Here is a 17,135-nt window from a genome sequence, read left to right on the forward strand (position 1 = left end):
AGGCTGGTCTCGAACTCACAGAGATCCGCCTGCCTCTGCCTCCCGAGAAATCTTTAATAAATAAATAAATTTAAAAATAAAAAGAAAGAAAATGTGTGTTTTCATTATAAAGGCTGTAAGTTACCTATTCTGTCTCAAAAGTTTCCTATAAATCTAAAACTACTCCAAAATAAAATAATTATTGGGTAAAAACAATACCAAGTGCAACACAGAATGTTGCTGTTTAAAGTATATCTGTATCAGAATGCACATACCTTTCTCTCCCTGCACCTTCTATACCTGAGGTTTCAGAGGAAGAATGCCACATCAGTAGAAGCAGCAGCATCTCGGAACTTGTCAGAAATGCAAATTCTCAGGCCCCACCCCAGAGCTACTGAATCAGTCTCCCAAGAGGTGGGGCCAGATGATTCTGATGTATGTGAAAGCTAGAGAATGTCGTCCTAGATCACAGAAACTGGTTTTGTAACAAGTGCCACTTCACAGTCAAAACAATAGAACAATGAAGCTGGAAAAAGGGGTCAGTGTGCTGATGGATGAATAGCATTTAAGAGTCACCACATGCCCAAACATGGTACATACTATGGAACTCAGGCACAGCAATTCTCAAACTCAGTGATTTACCTGCTCTACCTACTTCCTGCCCCCAAGTTAGTTTAGTGGGAACCTCTGAGATGCCTGCAGAGACACAGCTCAAGAAAATTTGGCATGAGGTTTTTTCTTTTGTATTAAAAAAAAAAAAAAAGTTTGTGCAAAAGACTGGCGTATTTTGATCTTCATCTTTCTCCACTGGCAGATTCTGATCTTCATCTCCAAATGAATGGCCTCTAGTCCCAGTTTTAAATTAATAGCACTAGCTGGAGTAAAGGACCTAGAGACTCCTAAACTTGGAGGTGTAAAGCTAAGATGAACAAGGTGCTTAAGTCAGGCAGTGAGCTCTGCTTTGGAGATGACCTCTCATATCCTCCTTCACTTCTGTTCTGTGGGCTCAAGTATTTGTAGCATCCTCAGATTGCTGACTACTGCCTGTGGCAGAAACCCCACGGCTGTTGGGTTTTTTTCCCCTTATTTCAATTTTCAGAGAATGTGCTATACTTTTCCAAGCACCAACTGGATGCTTTTGTCCATTAATGAAACTCTGAACATGCTATAAGAAAGAAAAACAGAAATCCAACTTCTAGAAATCTCTACCTAAAAACCAATCAGTTTTTTTTTTCTCACCTATGATTAGCTGGAGCAAAGACTGTCTAGGGTGGAAGAGGAGAAGGTGTGAAACAGAGTAACCTACCCATGATGATACATCTATTCCAGTTACTTTTTTGAGCCCAAGGAGTGGATGTCACAGTCCAGGTGTGGAGTTAGGTGTTCTACCATGGAGGACTATGATGCACTCCTAAGCAAGAGCCAGCAAGCTGAAATGGTAAAACTATTCTGGTATAGTATATTGGCTGGGCAAGGTGGTCACAACCACCATGGATGAAGTCATCAAGGCTAGAAAGACTAGTGCAGGTCCAGCCTGGGTGGTGACTAAATGAGATCAGGTCTTTTAGCCACAGCATAATACTGTTACTGAAGTAGCTGGGCAGTGGTGGTACACACCTTTAATCCCAGCACTCAGGAGGCAGAAACAGACAGATCTCTGTGAGTTTAAGGTCAGCTGATCTACAAATCGAGTTCCAGGACAGGTTCCAAAGCTACAGAGAAACCCTGTCTCATAAAACCTTAAAAAGAAGAGAAAAAAAAGAAAAGAAAAGAAAAGAGAAGAGAAAAAAAGAATATTACTTAAATATACATAGACTATCCTTGAAATCAGGACCTATGGAACTTCTCGTGAGTTTGGAAGCACCAATGGATACTCCAAAGAAATGCTTCAAGGTAAATGACAGGGAAGATACTTGAGAGTAACTGACTGACACAAGAAGTCTGTGCCCAGGAAAACAAGAGACTAGCTTCCTAAATTACACCAGCTATATACCCAAATAATACTCTAAGCTCCCCTTTCACTGCAGATGGCACCAGAAAATATAAGTGATGAGGCTCCAGCTCAGGCTTCTCATTAATGGTGAAGGACAACAAATATAGGCAGAATTCCTTGAGGCAAAAACAGTACTCCCTTCTCCTTCCCTTGGGTTAGTTGTAGTTGGGAATTCATGTTAGGAGCCTCTATGCAGATGCTATTATACTGTTGGTTGCAAGGACTATTTTAAATTTAGAAACAGGCCTCCAGAATCCACAGTGAAAAATCTGTGGAAAAACATCTTCTAAACTATGAGAAGTTAAAAACCAACAAATCTTGAAGGACATGGAAGGAGGTGGCAGATCAGATCTGTGTTGGTGGTAGCAATTTGGATACTTCATCCACTCAACAGGAGATAGGCCAGTTTCCAAATGTACAAAAAGAGACTGCATCTGTACTCGCAGGAGTGAAGGCCAGTCAGTATACTTCAGGTGAAGAACTTAGAATAAGAAAAAATTAAGCAAAACTGATTAAGAACAGGACTGCACACTTGTAAACAGGGCTTTATGACCCTAAAGAACTGGAAGGAACCACATGATTAGAATACTCAACAGTGATACCTCCAGACATAGATAGGTTTATGTGTACTAAGCAATACAGAAATTCTATACCAGTAGAGTCCTGTTAGAAAAATAACAGGAAAAAATCATGTCTAGAAAGCAGGACAGTATCTAAAACATCTACAAGAGAAACTGGGGGCCTAAAATAAATGTTGCTCAGACTATGCAAAGTGGCATACATCCCTAATCCCAGCAGTCAGGAGGCAGAGGCAGGCAGATCTCTGTGAGATAGCAGCCACCACAGTCTACTTTGGATTATAAAGTTCCAGGCCAATCAGGCTACAGAGTAAAATTCTGTCTCAAAAAAACAAAACAAAAAAATGTAAGCACCACTCCCCTACAAGTGCTTGGAAGTATGTCCTGCCTCGTAGTCTGAGTCATAAACAAGATAAGGTTTTGTTATGGTATATTTTAAAGCATCCTGTATCCACAAAAGTCCCAAGCTCGTAACAAGTGCACAGGATATTCGAAGCAAAACCACATTGAGTGTAGCTAAATGCATTCAAAATCAAAACCAGAAACCTATCTACTGTAAGAAAAGTTGGGTAGAAGGGCTTCTATACATTCACTATTTAGATTATTTTTTAAACTTTTATCTAAACTTATTTTATGCTGAATTGATTCCAGTGTTGTAAGTTTTGTTTCTTCAGTTTCTTGTGGGAAATCTGTGTACCCTCCTCTTCTGGGTTTGGAACAATCTGTTCCTTTTCAGTGAGAATCATCTCAATGTGGCAGAGGCAGCACAAGTGTAGGTTAATCCAGCCATGAGCTTTATAGGCTCATTGGTGCATCTTAGATGCTTTGTTTACCTGCATATGCCCAATGACTAGAGAATCTACATCTAAGCCCTTGCATTCAGCATCACTCTCTACATTTTTAAGCAAATATGGCAAAACTTCTGTACTCCTTTTTAGCCGCTGACCCTGTGTCCAGCTCCACTGTCTGGCCTAGGTGCACCAACCAACTCTAACATCATTCCGCCAGCACAGCACACGCTGCTTCTTTAAGGTGACATCTTCCAGATACATGGTGGCTTTGGGGAATACATATCCTTGATGGCCTGAGTGGTTTCACGGGTGTTTTTAAAATGAATATGAAGATTCGAACCTCTTGATTTGCATGATTTTGTAGGGTTTTCTGGGTCAAGAGAGTAGCAAACCATCTTTACAGGTCAACTCAGGCCACTTACAGGAAGAGCACTATTTAAATTTTAATGAGCATTGTCTTTTGGCATTACAATTCTTTAAAGTGATTTTTTTTTTGTTTTTGTTTCTCTTTGCATCCCTGGAACTCATGCTATAGACTAGGCTGGCCTCAAATTCAGAGATCCGCCTGCCTCTGCCTCTGGAATGCTGAAATTAAAGGCTTGCACCACCAGTGGCAGCTTAAAGTGACTTTTTTTAAGACAAAAATTAAGACCAACATCCTTAGTCATCAGAGAAATGAAAATCGAAACAACTCTAAGATTCCATCTTACCCCTGAAAGAATGGCCAAGATGAAAAACACTGGTGACAACTCATGCTGGAGAGGTTGTGGAGGAAAAGGGAACACTTCTGCATTGCTGGTAGGAATGCAAGCTGGTACAACCCCTGTGGATGTCAGTGTGTGGCGATTTCTCAGAAAATTAGGAAACAACCTTCCTCAAGACTCAGTAATACCACTTTTGGGTATATATCCAAAGGATGCTCAATCGTGCCACAAGGACATGTGCTCAACTATAGCTTTGTTTGTCATAGCCAGAACCTGGAAACAACCTAAATGCCCCTTTACCAAAGAACGGATAAGGAAAATGTGGTAAATTTATGCACTGGAGTACTACACAGCAGAAAAAAAATAATGACATCTTGAATTTTGCAGGAAAATGGATGGAGCTAGAAAACATTATTTTGAGTGAGGTAACCCAGACACAGAAAGACAATTATCACGTGTACTCACTTATAAGTGGCAAAGAAAGCCATCCTACAAACCACAATCCCAGAGAACTTAGACAACAATGAGAACACTAAGAGAGACTAATATAGATATAATTTACATGGGAAGTAGAAAGTAGAAAAAGATAAAAAGTAAATTGGGAACATGGGGACCTTGGGGGAGGATGGAAGGGGGGAGAGGAGAGGCAGGGAGGGGAGCAGAGAAAAATGTAGAGCTCAATAAATATCAATTAAAAAACCAAAAAGAAAGTTAAAACCAAGAGTACAGGAGGGCTAAACAAAAACTATCTGTGAATGGCTTTTCAATGCCAAATCTCAATACACTTCATCAGCACAATTTCTAAAGGTTTTTTCAAAGTAAATAAGAGGCAGAGAAATGGCCACTACAAGGCATACTATATAGAAACATGCTAAACTTTTTTGGGGCATGTTAGGCTGACAAGCTATTAGGCGCCATAGCGCTAAAGCAGCTGGCAGGTGGCAAAGCAGAGGCACTATTCAGGGCCTCTGAGATCTTCCCATTGATAAGTCAAAATGTTATTTCTGTTCTTCTTGGGTCGGGGCTGGGAATACAGGTCAGTGGTATAGCCCTTGCCTAGCACATGTGAGTCCTAAGTTCAGTTCCTAGTGCCCTGTTTAAAAAAAGGTTTCTGGGTCACACAGCCTTTTGCTAACAACCAAATGACCACATGTACAGTAAAGCAATAACTCCCTTCCCCTACCCTCCCAAATCTGAGTGGCCTAGACAGTAAGTATCAATACCCTAATCCTTAAGATAAAGCACTTGAATTGCATCCCAGTATCACTGTCACGGTCTCAATTTGAGTTAGTACCCCAACAGAAAAAGAGGTACTATTCTGTTTCACAATAAAATAATCACTTCCTTTTTCTACCCCAGAGCCAAGTAAACAGGGGGCAGGAAAGCCTTTAACAAGGGATTCAAAATGTTAAAAGAGCAAACTAAGGAATCACAAGGTCAATGTTCCTTTGGACATCATCAAGAACCTTCCTTTGCTGTGGCCTAATGTCTAGTCTCATCCTGTCCTAGCATCTCCTCAAATAAACAACAAAGCTGACTGCCAGAAAGTGTTCCAAGTTTTTGTTGAGAACAGACATAGTAGAGGAATCCCTTGTGCTAATGTTTAAGCATGGCAGAGGTAATGTTAACTCCTTAATAGTTATGGTGAGCACCAGGTAACTGTCTTTGACTTACCCAGCTGTGAATTCATTCAAGTTCAGAGTACGCTTCAGAAACGATATGAATTATACCCAAAACTGAAGCCTCAATTGATTTGTGTTTAAGCAACTTTTTATTTAATCCCTATTTTTTAAAAGTAAATTCCAATACTATCTAGAGAAATTAAAGAGAATAAAGAGAAGATTAAGGTAAATTTGGGGTATAATTAAGAATGCCTTTGTTTTAGAGTTTAGGTGATATTTTAAAAACCACAAGCTATTATTAAAATATATCTTTGCTACCAGAGGGAAGTCTGCATTCTATAGTATATTATTTGGAAATAAGAATACTGGTGTACTCTGACAGATTTGGCCACTACAATATATGCAACACAGAGGTATGCCCACCAAAGCTTCAACCTAATGCTCTCTAGCAACCCTTTGTTTTTATATAATTAGCTGTTTTGTTCCATTCTATCACAATGAATGAAAAGAGAGGAAGAAGGGGGACATGGGCAGAGGGGAAAAAACAGCAACTCTCAGGAAGAGTCACTGCTGCTGAGGAGGGCTACAGAAACTCCTCATGAAGCTAGTGAAGCTATTCTATGGCAGTTCCTTAGGCCAGCCAGCCAGTAACAAGCAGGTGAAGGATCAGGTCACCCTTCTAGACACCAGGATTCCAGTTACAGAAGCACACTTCTCTATTCTGAGTGTATCTACGGAGCAAAGAAATTTCTGAGTCAAGATGAGTACAGCTAGACATGGTGACTGTGTAAGGTTAGTTTTTGTCAACTTCATACAAACTAGAGACCCTGAGGAGTGAATCTTAATTAAAGATCTACCTCTGCTAAACTGGTCTGTGGGCATGGCTGTTGGGAATTTTCTTGATTCTTGACTGATATATGGGGAAGGGGTGGGAGTAGTCTTGTGGGTAGTACCACCTCTAGGCAGGTGATCCTGAGTTGTATAAACAAAATGAGCATGGAAAGTGAGCAGCATTCCTCCGTGGTCCACTTCAGTTCCTCCCTCAAGCTCCTGCCCTGGCTTCCCTCAATGATAGACTCTAACCTGTAAGCTGAATAACCTTTTCCTTATAAACCCTTTAGGTCAGTGTTTTATTGCCACCACAGAAGCAAACTAGAGCAAAAATTGGTACCAGAGAGTGAGATGTTACTGTGATGAACCTGACCATGTGTTCTTTATACCTTTTAGACTGGGTGTGTGTGTGTGTGTGTGTGTGTGTGTGTAGGGGGGTAGACTGCCTTTGAGGGGAAAGGATTTGAGGGCTTTGGGCGGGAAAAGTCATTGAGTGCTGACCTTAATGAGCTGTTGTAGGAATTTGGAAGATATTGAGAAAAAACAGATGATGAAACAGAAATATGAAATTTCTGGGAAAAACAAAAACTAGCATGCTATTTGTGTAATATTTGGAAATAAGAACCTATGGAAGTAAAACCTGTGTTTCTCTGAAACTGCTAATTAAATGGGGCTAAAGAATCAGCTGTGATTTAGACACCATCATCACTGAGTTGAAATCTTCTGGGAAGTAGTTCCACAGGGTCAGTACACAGAAGCTGTTGTCCAGAGAAGGCCACAGCTGGATCTAAAGCTGGCAGCGGAACACAGGAATATGTACTGATTTTGAAGACCTGAAGGGGTCGAAGAGAACAACTTAGTACCCAAGGGGCAGCCTCAGTTGCAGGAGAGACCCCAGAATTGAAGGAGTCACAGAGAAAAGCTGAGGCCTGGGACAGTAAGAGGCCAGGACAGGCCCTTGGTTAAGTTACAGCCTCAGTTGCAATGGAGACCCTAGAATACTGGAGCTGTCAGGACTGTGGAATGACCAAAGGCAGCAGCAGAAGTGGAGCTGGCCTGAATTTCTAGGACACGCTGTGTGTTACTAAAGGCAGAGCTGGAAACATAGGTGTGCCCAAGCCCTTTTGGAGCCCAGAAGATTGTAGTACATCCCAGATGTCAGTCAGGCATTGAGCTACAAGATCTGGAATTACTCTGCTAGGCTTTGGTTTTGATTAAGTATGGCTGTTCTTATGCCCTGGTTCTTCTCTTTTAGAGTAAGAAAGTACTTAACTTGTTTTGTCTATCCTGTCCATCCCATTATACAGGAACCCAGTTTAGAGACTTCGACTATTTCAAAGAAACTTTGAATTTTTAAAGTGCTTTGATTTCTTTTTGAAAAATGGGACTCTTAAAGTTTCATTATGTATTATATTATGATATGAACATGAGGATCTCTCGGATAAGCAAAATAAGTTATGGTTTAATAGTGATGTATTTGTGTATCCCGTTGACAAGGGATCAATTGTTCTGATTAGTTTTTGTCAACCTGACACAAACTCGAGTCACTTAAAATGAGGTAACCTCAACTGAGGTTCATCACAATGATCTGTGAGCATAACTATGGGATATTTTTCTTTCTCTTCTCTCACTTTTTTGTTGTTGTGGTTTTATTTTTTTGAGACTTGGTCTCAATTATGTAACACTGGCTGTCTTGGAAGTCACTATATAGAATAGCAAATTGGTCTTGAACTCAGAATCTACCTGCCTCTGTCTCCCTAAAGATGAAAAGAAGCTCAGGTTTACCACCCAAAGTGCCGCTGGTGAAGGTGTGCAGCCTCGGTTGCAGTAGAGACTCCACAACTTAACAGATGGATACATCGTATTCCCTAAGAGTGTAGTAGCCTCTCTGATTGCTTCCCCTTTTCTCAACTCCAACATCAGAACACCCATGCTAGTTTAACAGCAGAGTACATCATTTTCTCAGGCTAAGCAATAGCTGGCTTATTAATAACAAAGTGATGTTATTAATATAACAATATAACAATTCCTTTTATGTGACCTGCAGGACAACCTGCTCAACAGCAAAAAGCCAGCATTACTATCATTCCCATTGACAGACAGAAACCCAAGGAAAGTAGCCACCAGCCACCCCTCAACCCATGCAGAAAGCATGAAAAATGGAGCTTTGAAGCCACTCTTCTATTCTTAAGGAAGCAGGCACCACCCCCCCACACACACACACACGTACTTCGGTTTTTTCAAGACGGGGTTTCTTTGTGTAACATTCCTGGATGTCCTGAACTCAGAGAGATCCACTGTCTCTGCTTTCTGAGTGCTGGGATGAAAGGGGATGTGCTTCCACACTCTTTTATTGAGAGCTCTCCAACTTTTCTCTAAGGGTAACTTCATGCATTAAAAGGTCAACAACTACTGCTTGCTGCCCCCACCTGATGTGGGATTCCCCTGTATGCTATGAATATGTTTTATTACCACTGGTTAATAAAGAAGCTGATTTGGCCTATAGCAGGACAGAATATAGCCCAGGCTCAAAGAGATATAGAGAGAAAGTAGGCAAAGTCAGAAAGACGCCATGTAGCTGCCGAAGGAGACAGACACTGGAACCTTACCTAGGAAAGCCACAGACTCAAGGCAATACACAGAATAAAAGAAATGGGTTAATTTAGCTAGCTAGGAATACGTCTAAGCTACTGGCCAAGCACTGTTGTAATTAATATAGTTTCTGTGTGATTATTCGGGTCTGAGCAGTTGGGAAACGAACAAGCAGTCTCTGTTTACAAATGGTGCCCAACATGGAATGTTTTATATTACCATTGGTTAATAAAGAAGCTGCTTCGGCCTATAGCAGGGTAGAATATAGCCAGGCTGGAAGAGATACAGAGAGAAAGTAGGCGAAGTCAGAGAAACTCCATGTAGCTGCCAAAGGAGAAAAAGATACCACTGTCAAAACCTTACTGGTAGGCCACAGCCTCGTGGTGATACACAAAATAATATAAATAGGTTAATTTAAGATGTAAGAGTTAATAAAAAGCCTGAGCTAATAGGCCAATCAGTGTTGTAATTAATATAGTTTCTGTAAGATTATTTGGGTCTGGGTAGCCAGGAAATGAAAGTGCTGTCTCCGCCTACACCTACCTCCTGCACACTCCTAGAAAGGAAACTATAGTTGCTCCACTGTTCCCACCAGCTGACTTGTCTGCATCTATATTTGCTTAGGAAAGCTCACCTCCTATAATTAGGCACTTAAATACTACAAAGCAAAACCTTAAGTTTTATCATCTGAAATCTAAGTCAAATGCTTTGGAAAGATTAAATAATGCTCTCTTTTTAAAAAAAAATGTTTATTTATTCTTATTTTCTGTGCAATGGTGTTTTGTCTGCATGTATGTCTGTGTGAGGGTGTCGGATCCCCTAGAACTGGAGTTACAGACAATTGTGAGCTATACTGGGAACTGAACTCAGGTCCTCCGGAAAAGCAGCCAGTGATTGTAACCACTGAGCCATCTCTTAAACCCTGTCAATTTTTTTTTTTAAATTGCTGAGAACAAACTGAAATTTTTGAAAATTCAAAGGGGGAAACTGGTAAAATTCTAGAAGGTTCCTGGTAGCTTTATTAACTATCTTTAAATTTCTGATCTGCTATCAGAAAAAAAAAAAGGAAGTGTATATTTAAGTGATGTATCAGGGTTGAAACTAGTACAAGGCTGGCGGTCTTATTCCTAAAGACCTGGGCTTGAAAGCTTATTCAAGCCTTACTTTTTCATTTTTAGTTCCTGTGCTCTATTGCTTGAACTACACACTACCAGTCCCTTAAATTTAGTTTTTTTTTTTTTTCCAGACAGAGTCTCATATAGCCCAGCTTGCCTCAAACTTTATGAAGCAGAGGCTGGCCTTGAACTCCTGATCCATTTGCCTATCAAGTACTGGGATTACAAGTGTGCACCACCAAGCCTGGATCTAGACCCTTAATTTTAAACTATCATTTTAAACCATTCTGTGCTTCAAATGAACTGACCTTTTTAAAATACTCAACCACCTAGAGATCCTAATAGTCTCAGACAAACAGGCTGTTCTTAAAGTATAAAAAATTATGAAAAACACACTGTTTTCATTTGCCAACAACTTCTGATCCTTTTACTTACAACATCTAGAAATTCCTAGATGTTCAAATTGGAATTGACTTAAAAGCTGATAGCACTGGGATGGAGACCCTGACAGGTGTAAGAAAAGGAACTCCTGGGGCTGGAGAGATGGCTCAGTGGTTAAGAGCATTGCCTGCTCTTCCAAAGGTCCCAAGTTCAATTCCCAGCAACCACATGGTGGCTCACAACCATCTGTAACAGGGTCTGGTGCCCTCTTCTGGCCTGTAGGCATACACAGACAGAATATTGCATATATAACAAATAAATAAATAAATAAATAAATAAATATTTTTTAAAAAAAAAAAGAAAAGGAACTCCTAGGAGCTCCAGACACTTCTATAACAAACAGGTCACTTCTAAACTCCTAATGTAAGAGTTGATTTCTTTTTTTCTCCCTCTACATTCAAATATTACTCAAAGACCACTGGCTTCGTGGTGTTCTTAATAAAACTCAAATATCTCCTGAATTTCTTGTTTTACGATAAAACAGAAAACAGTTTTGGTCAATATTCTTTTTTCTTTTACATTCCACAATACCTCTAGTTATCTCATGAGTGGTTATGAAAATAAAAGTGTCAAAATCTGCACTTATAAAGAGATGGGAGCTGTCATGGTGGTTCACACCTTCAATCCCAATTTAGGAGGCACTAGTGGCACACGCCTTTAATCCCAGCATTTAGAAAGTAGAGGCAAAAAGATCTGAGTTTGAGGCTAGCCTGGTCTACAACAGCAAGCTCCAAGATAGAACTACATCAAGGGATACTGTCTCAAAACACACACTCTCTCTGGGCAGGAAATGGAACACACTTTTAATCTCAGCACTTGGGAGACAGAGACAAAAGGATAGATCCTCGAGAGTTCAAAATTAGCCTGCTCTACAGAGCTAGTTCCAAGACATCTAGGACTACACAGAGAAACCTTGTGTTGAAAAACCAACGTATACACACATGTACCATATGCAAGTTCTATTTCAGACACTTAGGTAGGCAAGTCTCCTGAGCATAACAGGGTCTCCACAGCCAACCCAGCTACCAGGTAGCATTTGGTCTTTGCAACCTCCTGGGCTCCCTTGAATGTTTGAATACAGAAGTAGATCTCCAAATTTGTTCCCAACCTGTGTGAGGATAAAAAAAATCTACAAATAAAAGTGGCATTAACATAATTTTTTAAAAGAGGCCCTCAAAACCCCTTGCAATCATTAATATAGGTAAGCATACCTAAGCTGGATATACATGTACTTGTGTTGTAAATATTAAAATCATACGTGAGAGAGGCAGTGGTGGCACAAACCTTTAATCCTAACATTCAGGACACAGAGGCGGGTGGATCTCTTGAGTTTGAGGCCAACCTGGTCTACGGGGCTAGTTCCAGGACAGCTAGTACTACACAGAGAAACCCTGTCTGGGGAAAAGGGTAAGGAGAAAGAGTCATGTATGGATAGGTAAATATGTAGAACAGTAAATATAGTAAAACATTAGTGGTAGAATATAAGGGGTAGGTATGTATGAGTGTTCAGTGTAAAATTATTTCTATGCTCCTTTGCTGGAAGTTTTTCACAATGAAATATTTGGGGAATGTGCTTGTAGAGAAGGTAAGGGAAATCATTTGTAGTTGGAAAAGAAAGGAAAGAGAGGGGAGGAAGGCTTGAAAAAAAATGAATGAATTTCATTCTTGCCTTCTAGGGCTTCTATGTACAAGGTCAGACAGAAAAAGCATGAGGCAAGAGAAGGACAAATAATCTAGGAAGATATCAGTTCCTTAGCTGAGTAACAGACACTGATTATCCTAAGAGAAACAGACATGGGAAGAGAGAAGAGCAATATGGTTTAGACATAGCAGGTCTGCTTGGGACCTATGTAAGACATAAAGGTAGATTTCAATCACTATGATTTAAATTTAAACTGGGAAATGCTACAGAGTCCACAGATCCTGAACTTTGATTGGGGGGGAGGGGAGTGTCTTGGAAAGGAACTTAGCATCTAACACCCTGGCTCAACTTGAAAGTCTGCTTTGTCTGTGCAAAAATTTGTAAGATTCACTAGGCAAGCTCAGAAGGCAGAGGCAGATAGATCTCTGTGAGTTCAAAGCCAGCCTGCTCTACAAGAGCTAGTTCCAGGACGGGCACCAAAGCTACAGAGAAAGCCTGTCTCAAAAAACTAAAAAACTTTAAAAAATTAAAAAAAAAAAAAGATTCACTAGGCAAGAAAACAAAATACGGTTATTTATCCATAGAGTACATTACAGGGTATCAAAGAGTTGTATGCCTCTATTAAAGGCTGGGGGAACGGTGTAATCTAGTAATACCCAAGATTGGCCAATGTCAAATATCAGTAATTATTGGGGGCTGGAGAAATGGCTCAGTGGTTTAAGAGCATTGCCTGCTCTTCCAAAGGTCCTGAGTTCAATTCCCAGCAACCACATGGTGGCTCACAACCATCTGTAATGAGGTCTGGTGCCCTCTTCTAACCTGCGGATATACACACAGACAGAATATTGTATATATAATAAATAAATAAATATTTAAAAAAATATCAGTAATTATTATAGAAATTGGATGAATATTCAAGTATAGAGATGGGTTAATCCTGGTACTTAGCCACATGCTGAAGCTCCTGCCCACAACAAGCCTCTTGAGAGAGAAAGGTGAGCTTCTTTTCAAGATATGGCCAAGGCAGGCTGGCTAGGCAGCCCACAGACTGCTTCACCAGGTCTCTTCTGTTGAGGAATGCTGCTTTCAAGATTTGAAATCCAGGAACAAACCTGAACATCTCAAAAAAGTGTGAGGAAATTAACTGTTACCAACACAAACAGGTTGTCTTTTATGAAAAATCTGCAAGCCTACCTGCAAACTAGCCACTACTAGCTGCACTTCCACAAACCAAACCAGGCTAGAGTGGACACCCCCCACACCCACACTGCACGTGTGCCCTGCATAGCCCGCTTCACCTCGCTAAATAAACAAGGGGAGTCTTTGTTTAAATTTAAAAAAAAAAAAAAAAAGGAGAACCTGTCTCACAGGCTGTGATTACATCAGCAGGGCGCTCTCATTCTCGACATCAATCCGAGCTGCTCAGGCGGCTTTGAAGCGCCTTGGAGTGCGGCGCCTTTGATCTTGTGGTTCCCGCTTGCAGCAAAGCTGATACCATCGAGGCGCCCAAGCAGGATCCCAGATTCTGATCGCAGGGGCCAGTGCAGGGTTGGAGCCTCAAAGGTTGTGTGCCCATTGGTCACTAGCTACCAGACACTAGCCTCTCATCCTCTCCTCCCTCCCAAGTACTCAAGGGCACACATTTTCTGGGTGGAGGGGAGCCAGGTAGGGAAATGGCTCTAGGAAAGAATCATCACTAAATTAACATTGGCCTCTCATGTACTAATGTACTAATCTCGATTTTCTATTTAATGAACAATTACAAGAAAAATATGGCTGGTTTTGCTTCAAATAATACAGGAATGGGGTTTGAATGAGACAACCTGGCCAGGATTGACAACTACTCAAGTGATGAGTATATGAATGTCCACTGCATTTTACACCCTTGTTTCCTTTAGTATACATGTGTGCAACAATGTCCTACAAATGAGAGCTTAAAAAAGACACTGGCTTCTTCTTCTGTGTGTGGGTGCTTTTTTTCCAAGACAGGGTTTCTCCATACAACAGTTCTGGCTGTCCTGAAACTTGCTCTATAGATCAGGCTGGCCTGGAACTCACAGAGATCCTCCTGCCTGTGTTAGGATTAAAGGTGTGCACCATAACACGTGCAAAAAAATATACTAACTTCTAACTCTGCTGGTTTTATTCCTTTGCAGTCTTTTTTTTTTAAAAAAAGATAGGGTCTTCCTACGGAACCTGGACTGGCATCAGACTTCACAGCCTTCCACCTTAGACTCCCAGCAGCACTAAGACTACAGAGGCAATCAGCACGCCCAATTTCCTCACAGGTCTTTAGTAGTTTGAGACTGGGTGAAGGGGAGGGAAGATTTCATCTGACTTTCCTACTGTGTCTCCAGGGCAGTTACTATAATAGGAAATAAAGGGCATGCAGACCAGAGTCCACTTTTCCTACACTGTCCGGGACATCAGTGTCACAATTTCACAACTTTTCACTTCGGGGAGAGCCCATCCATGCAAAGAACTACCTATGACTATACAACAGTGAGGAGGTTCCACAAGCAGCTCTGTGGGAACCAAATTAGAAATGGTCCCTGGAAGAAGCCTTCTAAACTGCTGTTTCCCTTGGACAACTCCTTCCCTCCATGTGTTGCAGGTACATGACAAGCCACTGGATTCCCAGCACCAACATATGGAGCTAAGCATGGGACATGGTCACATTCTTGGGCTGCACCGTAAGATCGACTTTGCCCCCAAATGATTAGCTGTGTGGTCCTAAGTGGCCTAACCTCTCCAAGCTTGTTTCTGTATTTTTTAATCAAGAACTATTAATGCTGGCACTTCTGATATACACCTGACACTTCTGATATATACTGGAGCACAAAGAAGAAAAACGTGCCAAAAGTAAAAGGATGCAAACAACAGTTCTTCCCTCAAGTACAACAAACAGAACATGCCACATATAGATCAGACACAGAAGAGTTGACTGGTGGAGAGCTGACTGAGGAAGGGACATGTGACAGCACTACTAGGTGTGTTCAAGGCCAGAATTTCATACACACAGGCCAAAAGGCAGGGCACGCACACAAACTAAAGAAGGGATCTAGAAAACTAAGTATGACCTCACAACAGCTAAAGGTAATTAAAATATTTTAAGAGAAAAATGTATTATTATAGTGGTATAAGGGGAGGTCAAATAATGGGCCAGATATGGTGGCTTACATCTGTAATCCCAGCAATCAGGAAGTTGAAGTGAGAGGAATCCCATGAGTTCCAGGCCAGCTTGAACTACAATGAGACTCTTTCTCAAACAAACAAACAAACAAACAAACAATAATTACAAGGCATATTATGGACCTTAGTGAGCTTGTATTTTAGTTGGGAGATAAACATACCTACATACCTATAAATTAAACAACACAAAATAATATATTATTAAATTTCAAATGAGTAGCCAGACAAGGTTGTTTCAAGTTCAGAGATGGCAGAGACAACTCTACTACACTGGTCCAAGAGAGGTTCCTGGAGATGACAGCCTTGAGAGAAGGGCAGGCTGTGGTCAAAGCATGTTTGGAAGAACCATTTGACTGGGGTGAGAGATTCTGCAGGACACTAAAATCATGCAAAGATGACTGACAGAAACAAACAACCAAGAGATTTAGGCTATGAAGGTAAGGCAGGATTTAGACCCCATCCTATAATCTGCAAAAGGCTCTGAGGGATTTGTAAAGAGGACCAGAGGACCGTGGCATCAGGCAGCTGAGTAGCAGACAGGAAGAGGAGATCCACGACCCTAAGAAAATACATTACTGGGAGTAGAGGTCTGGCCGCTTAAAAGAGAAATAGCTGCCCCTCCGTGAACTAGAGGGAGCCATGTGCTTGGGCTACAAGTTGAGGGAGGGGTATTTTCCTCGTGTGTGTGTGTGTGTGTGTGTGTGTGTGTGTGTGTGTGTGTGTAAAGAAACAAAGGGGTGAAGATGAAAAGAAACAGTTTGCAAATGAGAGCCCTTCTGCTCCTGACTTGTCATTTCTAGTCCTTTCATCTTTTTTCCTGTGTGAAATTCAGGTGGGAAGGAGGCATGTGGCCAGTACACTGAGAACCTGCCAGCCTGGTCCAGGGTCAGGCCCCATGTGTGAGTAGGGGCAAATCCCTCTAACTTTCCCAGCACCCACCCCCGTCTGCCCCAACTCCAGTAACAAAGGAGGGTCAAAGAAGGTTCTACAACTCGTTGAAGGAAGTGCAAACTCTGGTTCCAGGCTAAGGAAAGACCAAACCCAAGAGCAAAGGCACAACAACTAGATCTTCAATTCAGAAAGCCTCAGCACAGAGAAAAGGCATTTCAACAGAAAACTAGTTCCCATTTGTATAAAAACAACTTCTGACCAAGTCTGGAATACAGAATGAAATCTCACCTCCATCACTGTATAGCTTCTATTTTATTACAAATAAAAGGCTTGATGTGATGGCACACTCCTGGAAATCCTAGCACTCGGGAGGCTGGTAAGCTAAATAATGAGACCCTGTCTCTAAAAAACACCAAAGACATTCTAAAGTCAGTGTGATGGGGGATCTCTTTTTACCACCCTTGAACAGTAGAAAGTAAAACTTTGGACAAATTGTTTCTTCTGGCCTCAGTTTCCTTTCTCATTTATAAAATGGGGACAAGAACAGTTAACAGTACTGGGCTGTTCTGGGGTAGAATAAATGAGGTCATTCATGCCACTGCTTAACACAATGCCTGGCAAAAGTCAGCAATAAATGCTAGCCACATGGAGTTATTTTTAAATCTGTGGCCCTCATCCCTTATCTGAGACATAGGAAGTCATGTAAGAAATCCAATGAGAGCCAGGTGGTAGTAGTTGGTGCACTCCTTTAATCCCAGCACTCA

At 41.2% G+C, this 17,135-nt stretch overlaps 1 protein-coding gene and 1 pseudogene across 4 annotated transcripts in view; both read right to left on the reverse strand.

The window, feature by feature from the left end:
* The window catches only part of LOC101987930 (E3 ubiquitin-protein ligase ZNRF3), a 262,088-nt gene that overhangs the window by 213,665 nt on the left and 31,288 nt on the right, over positions 1-17,135 (reverse strand). The gene's annotated exons all lie outside the window — the stretch shown is intronic.
* LOC106144321 lies at positions 3,177-3,736 on the reverse strand (annotated as a pseudogene).

This window comes from Microtus ochrogaster, unplaced genomic scaffold (genome assembly GCF_000317375.1).
Source record: "Microtus ochrogaster isolate Prairie Vole_2 unplaced genomic scaffold, MicOch1.0 UNK6, whole genome shotgun sequence".
In the NCBI taxonomy this organism is placed as follows: Eukaryota; Metazoa; Chordata; class Mammalia; order Rodentia; family Cricetidae; genus Microtus; species Microtus ochrogaster.